Here is an 11,263-nt window from a genome sequence, read left to right as displayed (position 1 = left end):
ACTACTTAAGCAGAGAAGAGTTGTTAAATCTCAAACAAATAGGCAACATTTTAAGCATCAGAATTCTGGAGCAGAAAACTATAGCACCTACAAAACCATCTATTTCCCTGACCACCTAGTTTCCCTGATTTTTCAATGCTCTTAAATATCTCATTTTATCTCTTGAGTTTGCATCCTTATAGAAAATGTGGGAAAAGTGCTTGAAAATTCGGGTTCATTCAATCAGTAAATAACTTTATCAGGCCATATTGATGAAAAAACTTTGACTCAGTATTTACTGAGAAACACAAAAGCATCATAATAAGACTGAAAGCTATGCAGTCACACTGCCTGAGTGTAAATCCTGGCTCCACTATTCATGTAACTTTGATCTGATGACCTCTCCACCTCAGTTACTTTATTTGTAAAACAGAAATAATCGTATATAGGTAGACTCGGTAATACATTCATAGAGTTATTATGATGAATAAACAATATTCCTTATAAAGAGCTTCTAACGGGCTCCTGGCACTCAATGAGGGCTGTTGCCTTTGTGGATCTGTGGGCAGGTGCTTGGGAATTTTAATGTCACACTAACCCACATGCTGATAAATTTTGGCTGCTTTCTCTCCCATAGTCCTGCCAGGGAGCAGCTGTTTGTCTTTTCTGGGAACGGGCATCATTTTCTGGAATTTAGGTTTTTTTTTTTTAATGTTTCTTTGTATCTTCAGCAATCTGATGAGATTTCTTTTTTAAAAAACCTTGAGTTACTGGAATGAGAACAACAAACTTTTCAACTTTCTGGAAACAGAAGTTTGAAGGGAGAGAACTTCGAAGGTTTTCTACTTGGTACACAGTTATGAACATTTCATTTCTTTTTACTTTTCCTGTAGTTATATATTTAACTTTCTTCTATTTTGAACTGTTGATGAGGTAAGGGGCACAAATGATTTTAATTTATGAAACACCAATTAGTTATTCCCACAGTAAATATTAACACCTTCTCTCATATGTTATTGTGGTAGATGACAGTCATTTTCTTGTATAATATTTTGCTCTACTCAAATTTTTTATCCTTGTCCCAATACCCACTATTTTCGTCATTGTAGTTTCATAGTATTTTAATAGTCAACACATACCAATTTATTCTTTTTTATTTCATGTTTATTCCTTTTTCATATTCTATTCAATTTATTATTTCTGATGAACTTCAGTGTAGTTTGATAGTATTTTAATAAAGCATAGTGGATTTTGATAAGAACCACATTCATATTTTATAATCTTCACTGGAAAAGAAAATGTTTCCCTATTGAAATGTTATATTTTGACTCCAAGCAAATTTAACATTTTTTTCACTATACGTTTGTATTTAATGATATATAGTGGTAAACCAGCTCCCTGCAGTTAGTGGTGGGTTTAGTAACTTCTAATTTCTGTAGTATAAATATTTCCACTACCCTTGATTTGAAGCTACCAAATGGAACAGCACTGAACACAGAATTATGAAACCATATGGATAGTTGGCGCTAATAATCTGGTATAAACTGGTTCTAGTACATCACTCGGAGAAGGCAATGGCAAGCCACTCCAGTACTCTTGCCTAGAAAATCCCATGGATGGAGGAGCCTAGTAGGCTGCAGTCCGTGGGATCGCTAAGGGTCGGACACGACTGAGCGACTTCACTTTCACTTTTCACTTTCACACATTGGAGAAGGAAATGGCAACCCACTCCAGTGTTCTTGCCTGGAGAATCCCAGGGAAGGGGGAGCCCGGTGGGCTTCCGTCTATGGGGTCACACAGAGTCGGACACGACTGAAGTGACTTAGCAGCAGCAGCAGCAGCAGCAGTACATCACTAGTTGTATTGATGATAAATATTCTTTTTAAATGTAGAAGTCGGGGCTTCCCTGGTGGCTCAGTGGTGAACAATCTGCCTGCCAAAGTAACAGATGCAGGTTCAGTCCCTGGTCAGGGAAGATCCCACATGCCATGGGGCACCTAAGCCCACGTGCCACAGCTCCTGAGCCCACACGCCCTAGAGCTTGTGCTCCACAGCAATGAGAAAATGGCCCCCGCTTGCTGCAGCTAGAGAAAAGCCCACAGAGCAATGAAGACCCAAGACAACTAAAAATAAAATTAGTTTCAAAAGCCATTTTTTAAATGTAGAAGTTATGTGTTCCTTAAATGAGAATCTCTTGCTTAAATTTTAATAGAAAAAAGCTCAGGGCAACGTAAACTGATAAATTAACTGGAATAATGTTTTTTAAATGGCATATGTCACCTTCTTTTCTCAATATTTATGGGTAAATACTGGGGTCGCAGAGAGTCGGACACGACTGAGCGACTGAACTGAACTGAACATGCAACATGTATTGATCTCCCATCTTCCGGTAGTTCAAATACTGTATACAAATTATATATTTTAAAGATAGATGATTGCTGTTATTCTCTATGGTCTTCCCTCCAATTAATTGCCCAGAGTACAGGAATTGTTCTGGATATTTTATAAAGATTTCTCTTTATAGATGAAGGTTATCTTAGCTGAGGAGTTCAAGTCTTACCTGTTTGCCTTTTGAGAAGAGTTTTTCACAAGAAAAACTCTTGTGAAAAACTCAACTCACCATATGAAGAGAGCTGCAAAGAGGTCTGAGAATAATCTTTCCTTTTTTTTTTTGAGTTATTTCATTTTTTTAATTTTTTTTTATTGGAAGCTAATTACTTTACAATAATATATTGGTTGGTTTTGCCATACATTGACACGAATCCGCCCCAGGTGTACATGTGTTCCCCTTCTTGAACCCCCCTCCCACCTCCCTCTTCCCATATCCTCCCTCCAGGTCATCCCCATGCACCAGCCCCGAGCATCCTGTATCATGCATCGAACCTGGACTGGCGATTCATTTCACATATGATAATATACATGCTTCAATGCCATTCTCCCAAATCATCCCACTTTCACCCTCTCCCACAGAGTCCCAAAGACTGTTCTATACACCTATGTCTCTTTTGCTGTCTTGTACACAGGGTTCAGGTTACCATCTTTCTAAATTCCATATATATGCATTAGTATACTGTATTGGTGTTTTTCTTTCTGGCTTACTTCACTCTGTATTGTTCCGTTCGTTCCGTCGCTCAGTCGTGTCCGACTCTTTGCGACCCCCTGGACTGTAGCCTACCAGGCTTCTCCGTCCATGGGATTCTCCAGGCAAGAATACTGGAGTGGGTTACCATTTCCTTCTCCATCACTCTGTATAATAGGCTCCAATTTCATCAACCTCATTAGAACTGATTCAAATGCATTCTTTTGATGGCTGAAAAATACTCCATTGTGTATATGTACCAAAGCTTTCTTATCCATTCGTCTGCAGATGGACATCTAGGTTGCTTCCATGTCCTGGCTATTATAAACAGTGCTGCAATGAACATTGGAGTACATGTGTCTCTTTCAATTCTGGTTTCCTCGGTGTGTATGCCCAGGAGTGCGATTGCTGGATCATATGGCAGTTCTATTTCCAGTTTTTTGAGGAATCTCCACACTGTTCTCTATAGTGGCTGAACTAGTTTGCATTCCCACCAACAGTGTAAGAGGGTTCCCTTCTCTCCACACCCTCTCCAGCATTTATTGCATGTAGACTTTTGGATAGCAGCCATTCTGACTGGTGTGAAATGGTATCTCATTGTGGTTTTGATTTGCATTTCTCTGATTCTGAGGGATGTTGAGCATTTTTTCATGTGTTTGTTAGCCATTTTTATGTCTTCTTTGGAGAAATGTCTGTTTAGTTCTTTGGCCCATTTTTTGATTGGGTCGTTTATTTTTCTGGACTTGAGCTGAAGTAGCTGCTTGTATATTTTAGAGATTAATTATTTGTCGGTTGCTTCATTTGCTATTATTTTCTCCCATTCTGAAGGCTGTCTTTTCACCTTGCTTATAGTTTCCTTTGCTGTGCAGAAGCTTTTGATTTTAATTAGGTCCCATTCATTTATTTTTGCTTTTATTTCCAATGTTCTGGGAGGTGGGTCTTGGAGGGTCCTGCTGTGATTTATGTCAGAGAGTGTTTTACCTATGTTCTCCTCTAGGAGTTTTATAGTTTGTGGTCTTAACATTTAGTTCTCTAATCCATTTTGAGTTTATTTTTGTGTATGGTGTTAGAAAGTGTTCTAGTTTCATTCTTTTACAAGTGGAGAATAATCTTTCCTAATCGTCAATGCGAACAGAAAAATAAAAATACACATAAAATATTTTGGACCAAAAAAAAAAGATCCATATATTAGGTATTAGACTTGAAAATTCACAGAAGCTTAACTAATCATCTGTAGCTTTAGCAGTAAAGGGTAATGCAAAATATAACCGCATTATCCATTGTAGGTGTAAGTCTACCCAGGTGTTTATGATCCTTACAAAGAAAAACTAGCAGAGACAACTGCAACATTGTAAAGCAATCATCCTCCAATGTAGAAAAACAACAACTAACGTTAATGCTTTGTTTTTACTAATTAAATCAACTTTGAAACTTCAACAAGGATCAACTTTACATACATAATTGTATAAGAATTGTTCCTACAGTGCTTTCTCAAAGATTCACCATCGTGGTGTGTTTCACGTGAAAGCAGACAGCTGAATTTGAGTTTATCAGTATTTATAACTTCTCTCAGTCTGTCCTGGAGGCTCAGACAGTAAAGAATCTGCCTGCAATGTGGGAGACCTGGGTTCGATACTGGGTGGGGAAGATCCCCTGAAGAAGGGAATGGCAAGCCACTCCAGTATTCTTGCCTGGAGAATCCCATGGACAGAGGAGTCTGGCGGGCTACAGTCAGTGGAGCAACGAAGAGTCGGACACGACTGAGCGACTGAGCACAGCACAGCACATGACTTCTCTCATACCTACAGTGAGTTTGGAAATGAGCAGGAACATCACAGCATAGCTGAAGTAAAGGTCCAGATAAAACAAGTGTCAATGTATAATAAAAAAACTTCATTCTCATTAATTTATGTAAGTATTTATTCCTTCTCAACTTTATCTCATTAATGAATAGACCATCCTACAAGTTGATAATTTATGAAGGTTTCTGCATTGTTGAATAACCCATTTAAAGTGTATAAGTTCTCTTACTTTCAAGGAAAGTGGAATATAATCGTTACGTGATATGTAAGATAAACTGTATTACAGAAAATTTATTGGACTGAAATGCTTTAGTCTGCTTACATACAGATTTAATGCTTAGTGTCTTCAAAAGCTCTCCTCTTAAAATCTTTTAATTTCACATTAATATATTTAAATTATTTGAAAATTTTTAAGTTTTAAAGGTAAGTTGAATTTGTTTTGTGTGAATGCGTGCACACACACACCAATTCTATGGAGAACAAATAGCTATGATGATTTTTGTTGAAGAGATATATTTTAGATTAAAATACCTTTAATATTAATGACCTCCTGTCTGTGTTATTTCTTGAAAGACAAATTTCTGAATGGTGTATGCTAGCCTGCTCCCTTGCATTTACTTCTCATGACTAAACAATTACAATTTAATTTCAAGTTAGTTCTAAAATAGTTTTATTTACACAGAGAGCTTTTTAAAGATCAATGAGTATACATTCTTTTTACTGATTATACACTGTTTCATCCTCAAAACTCCCACAAAGTGAACTTTTATGTAGGCGTGGTGAGAACTGAATGCCAAGGACATGGCATCTACCAATACAAGACCTTATTATACACACTAGAATTTTCCCTCAAGCACTTGGCAGAGCAGTAGATCTCAAGAAGCGTTTGGTAAATAAGTTGATGCTTTCTATTAGAAGACATATCTTTTTTTATTATCTCTCACTAAAATTTCAGTGCTGACATCATAGAAAGCCTTCAATAAAAATGTTCAATGTAATTAAAAACATTATAAGCCCAGTTACGAGCTGAGCCTCTCTGAATATTGGAGACACAATACTGTAGCCATTCAGTTAATTAGGGGCCAAAAATTATCACTAATTTAAAATTCTTCTTTTGTTTTTCACTTTATAAAGCTGAAGCCCATTCTATTTTATGGGCTAAAATAGAACGCTCTGCCTAAAACGTCAAGAACAGGTGACCCTGAATCAGACACAAGCAGCAGAGGAGCTGAGGAAAGCCATTTAATATTCTTTTTCTTCCATTGTCAATCACATTTCAAAACAGAAGAGGTTTGCACTCTCCCCCAAACTCCCCTCCCACCCAGGCCGCCGCATAACACTGAGCAGAGTTCCCTGTATTCTACAGTAGGTCCTTGCTGATTATCCATTATAAATACAGCAGTGTGTACATGTCCATACCAACTCCCTAACTATCCCTTCCTTCGCTAGTCACCTGTAACTCACAGTATGATTTGTTAATTGGATATACTCCAATACAAAATACCAAGTTTAAAAAATAAATTGAAAAAACGGAAGAGGTTTATCAACATCTCTGATCCAAGTTGATCAGGTGGGTAAGGTATTCTGTTCCACAAAACCTAGTGTTTTCAAGAATTTTTTTTTTTCTGTCTGTCTCGGAGTAATTTAGACTTGACTTCTGTCCTTAGCTAAGATGCACACATATCACTCAAAGCCCTACAACAAGATATATAACCCAGTTAGTCATTGTAAGTGGTGGAAACTTCATCGGCACACAGATCAAGGTCAGAGAGTGGGACATTGTATACTAGTGGGGGCAGTTGTCCAATTAAGACAACATTCTTGGGTTGTCCACACTTTGTTACCATTGACAAGAGAGTCATCACATCTGCTATCTTAATATCTGCTGAAAAAGGAAATCAGAGGAAATAGAAGCTTTATTTTGTATCTTTCAGGACAGGCAGTCCATTCTTATTCAGGAAAGGCAAGTGATAAATATTAGCAACTTAGTAACTCTGCTCTTTTGGTCTGTCATGCATTTTCAGAGCTAAAAATTTCTGGTCGAGTCACAGGATTATAGAATTTACCATGATTTGTAAAATGAGAATTCCAGCATATATCTAAAAGTCCTAAAGGGAAAATGGACGAAATGGAAATGAGGCAAGTTTTGAAGAGACAATGAATGAAAATTCTCCAGAATTGAAAAAAATTACATGAGTTCTTTGATCAATATGCCACACTACAGTGCAAAGAGATTATCAAGAAAAAAGAAGAAAGTAAAAGAAGCAAAACCTCACAGTTAGGCATAGCATATTAAAAATGCAAAACATTAAAGAGGAAGAAAATAAGTTTTAAATGCATTTCTTTAATAAGAGGACGATTGAACATAGAATTAAGAAGATGAACATAAGAGGAATATTTTAAAGACAAAAAGATACCTGATTTTTCAGGCCATCTTCTTGCCAGTGTGAACTCCTTCCGTTCCTTGCCCTATTCTCAGATCTCACAGACTAAAAAGAAAGGGTGGGGGGAATGGCTGGTGAATAAAATCGCTCCAATCTATAGAATTTCCATAATGGAGACTGAAATAGTATCATTCCTGACACACAGGTGAGGACTAATGGGGACAGGGGCCAGGGAAGAAGAACTAAGCTTAAATGCATGCCCCAAATTCATGCAATTACATCACACCTGTTCTTGGCCTCAAGTGCACTGCTTCTTTTCAGAGCCTTGTACCTGCTAATGCAAAGAATAAGATCCTTAAAAACAGTAAGAAACTCAGTTGGAAAGGCAAATCTAGGAAAAACACGTAGGATTATGGTAACTTGAGAAGACTCGCTTCACTCAGTTTTAACATCAGAACCTGTGCCAGTTTCATAGCTGCCCAGATAAGAAGTAAACTCCCCAGCAATGGATGGAAATGACTCTGCAGTGTTTTAGTCCCACACCTGAGTCTGAAGGGTCTAAGGAACACAGGATTAAAACTGGACATAGTAGTAGCAGTAGTAATGTTGGTCATTCAGTTGTGTCCGACTCTTTGCAATCCCGTGGACTGTAGCCCACCAGGCTCCTCTGTCCATGGAATTCTCCAGGCCAGAATACTGGAGTGGGTAGCCATTCTCTTCTCCAGAGGATCTTCCCAACCCAGGAATTAAACCCAGGTCTCCTGCATTGCAGGCCGATTCTTTACTGTTTGAGCTACAGGGAAGACCAAAACTGGACATAATTATAAGCAAAGGAAATAATCAGTTCCGCGAGAATCAGGGTTGATTGCGGTGTACCCTGGTCTATCCCCAGTGGCCAGGTGCTCCAGAAGTATTTACGAGTGATTGAATGCAATCTGAAACACAAAGTGAGCTATAACTTTAACATGCAATTTAGATCACTCCAAAATGCATCATACTTCCTCACGACAGTATTTAAAATAAGCAGAATCTAACTACTGAATTTTTGCATAATCATAATTAGAAGAGGACAAGTTTATGAAAATTAAGAGATCATGTTAAGCTGAAGTTCATTAATTTATGACATGACACTTAAGGGAAAAGACTACTATTTTCAGAATAGTAGTATAATAAATAGAATAATAGTAATAGAATAATAAAAATATGTTTTTAAGTAGAAATATTTATAATACACCTTTCAGTTGGTTGTATGTCCTTCCTATTGCATTGAAAATTGACACAGGTAGGCTTTCTTGGTGGATACTGGTTGTTTTATGTAACCAGCACCCAGGGACTGCCTATTATGGGGCATTCTCAACTTATATAAGTGTGGCTTCCTGGTTCAGAAGCCAAAGTGACTGAAGACACTTTCTTCCTGCCCTCCTGGTAACTTGGCCATAGGCTCAGAACCCAAGCTTGACCAACTAAGATTTCAAAAGATGCAAGCAGCTGAGAAACTGTTAACGGCAGAAGCCTCCGCCTCAACTTTCTAAAAGAGATCAAGGTGCAGTCTAAAGGCAGCAACCTGAATGTCCCATGTTGAATGGTCTGGCAGAGACAGTAAAAAAATAGCCTTGGTACCTACAAATGGCAGTGCCAGTGGCCACCAACTGGAGTGTTCATGAGTCGTGACTAGATGTGCTTCCTGCTCTCCAGCCGGCCTTCATTTATTTGTCCATATCTACTTTCTGTTCTTGACCCCCTGGCTTTCAGCATGATCATATGGGCAAACTGCAATCGGATTCATTTTCTCATCAAGTTAGCCCAGGCTATTTTGTTAGCATAAAACTTACTGATATGCCTCACCATTTGTGGCACAGATCCATGTATTACCGTAATTTTAATATTACTAAGAGAAAACACACAAAATGGAAATGTGGTCTCTTACATATTTGCCACCTGGGCTTCCCTGGTGGCTCAGAGGTTAAAGCGTCTGCCTCCAATGCGGGAGACCCAGGTTCGATCCCTGGGTCGGGAAGATCCCCTGGAGAAGGAAACGGTAACCCACTCCAGTATTCTTGCCTGGAGAATCCCATGGACGGAGAAGCCTGATAGGCTACAGTCCATGGGGTCGCAAAGAGTCGGACACGACTGAGCGACGGAACGGAACTTACAGAGAAGAAAAAGTTCTGATAATTGTGCAGTGAGTCAATCAATTTGTTAGGCTGTATTTCTGATATGTCTTGACTACATAAACTATTATCTATATAGACAGCAATGCAGACCATAACAGCTGCAGATGACTCTTCATATTTGACTCAAAATCTGACTATGCCATATCATACACTGTCTTTCAGATAATGCTTTCCTATTACAAAGGCATGTTTCATTTTTAACTAGGTAACTTACTTCTTAGGATTATGATATTGATGATGTTTCTAATCTATACATTGATGCTATTTGCCTTTAAGTTATAAGTAACTAAGCAGATGATTAGTAACATGCTGATCTGATTCATCATTTGAATATCCTTCTGAGTTATACATAAACATAAAAAAAACTAACTTGTACATGTTAAAGTAATTTAAAAGTCTCATATTATCATAGAGGTCTAGAAAAGAAAACTGAATGCTTTTCCAAAAGATCTGACTTTCTGACTTTTTTGACTCTTAGAGACCCCTACCAGGCTCCTCCATCCATGGGATTTTCCAGGCAAGAGTTCTGGAGTGGGGTGCCATCGCCTTCTCTGACTTGGAGCTATTTTATATTACTTATGCATAATGATTTTACAGTACAATTAAAAAAATAATTGGCACACAGAAATAGCTGGTTAAGATCTTTTTGGGAAATGGGGTACTATAACATACCCAGATGTTGTAAATGGCTAGATGAATGTTTTCAAGATTAATAATATCCAATAAATCTTACTATCTGGGTAAAGTGAAAGTGTTAGTTGTTCAGTCATGTCTGTTTGCAGCCCGTGGATTGTAGCCCGCCAGCCTCCTATGGTCATGGAATTCTCCAGATAAGAATATTGGAGTGGGTAGCCATACCCTTCTCCAGGGGATTTTCGCGACCCAGGGATCAAACCCAGGTCCCCTGCATTGCAGACAGATTCTTTACCATCTGAGTCACCAGAGAAGCCAAATCGCTTCTTAAAAGTTAAGAACTGTAAAATATGTGGGAAATTGATAAAACTTTTTAATTCATAGGATAAATATATTTAATAAGTAGAATATCAACATTTAAAATTTTGAAGTCTGTAACCCCATAAACTATGTCATGAAAAGATATGTCATTAAGAATAATTTAAGCCACAGTAAATATTTATTCTACAAGAATTAAACTTTAAGTTATTATTTCTGACATCTGCCTGCTCCTATTATTATAATAAACAGTAAAAAAAAATGCACTTAAAAAAAGCTAATGGTTGTGAAGGAAATTTCAGGGTCAAGGGGATCCAAACCACCACAGTCTAATTTAAGTTAGATCATCACATGATTTGAATTGCAGGATCCCAGAGGTAGGTAGGTGGTGGCAAAATTGAAACTAGATCTGGTTACCTTTTAGTCAAGTGCTTGCACCCATATCACCACCTAGACCCCCCCTCAACCATGTTGTTTTTCAGCCACTTTTGTCATGTGGGTGTTACTCAAAAGAAATACAGTGAACAGCAGGTCTCTGTTGGTTTAAAAACATAAATATACACACTAGGCAAGACAGGTTTGACGATGCTGCCTTAACGAACCACAGGAAATTCTCAGGGGCTCAAAAGGCCAAGATCCATCTCTTGCCCTTGCCACAAGCCCATCACAGGTTGTCTAGGGAGCTCTGCTCTATGTCATCCTCCGTGCTTAAGCTGAGGGAGGTCCCATCTCTGAGCTTCATAATCACTGAGGGAAGCAAACCAGAATGTGGCAAACAGTTCTTTATTCTGGGTCCAGCAGTGACATGTGACATTCTGTTCACATTTCACTGCCAAAGCCCGTCTCATGGCCACCCAAATATCAGAAGGCAGAAAGGGAAATCTTACTCTGTGC

The sequence above is a fragment of the Moschus berezovskii genome, chromosome 3 (genome assembly GCF_049115385.1).
Source record: "Moschus berezovskii isolate FMDL1 chromosome 3, NW_MosBer_1.0, whole genome shotgun sequence".
NCBI classification, from domain to species: Eukaryota; Metazoa; Chordata; class Mammalia; order Artiodactyla; family Moschidae; genus Moschus; species Moschus berezovskii.
This window is presented reverse-complemented; position numbering follows the sequence as displayed.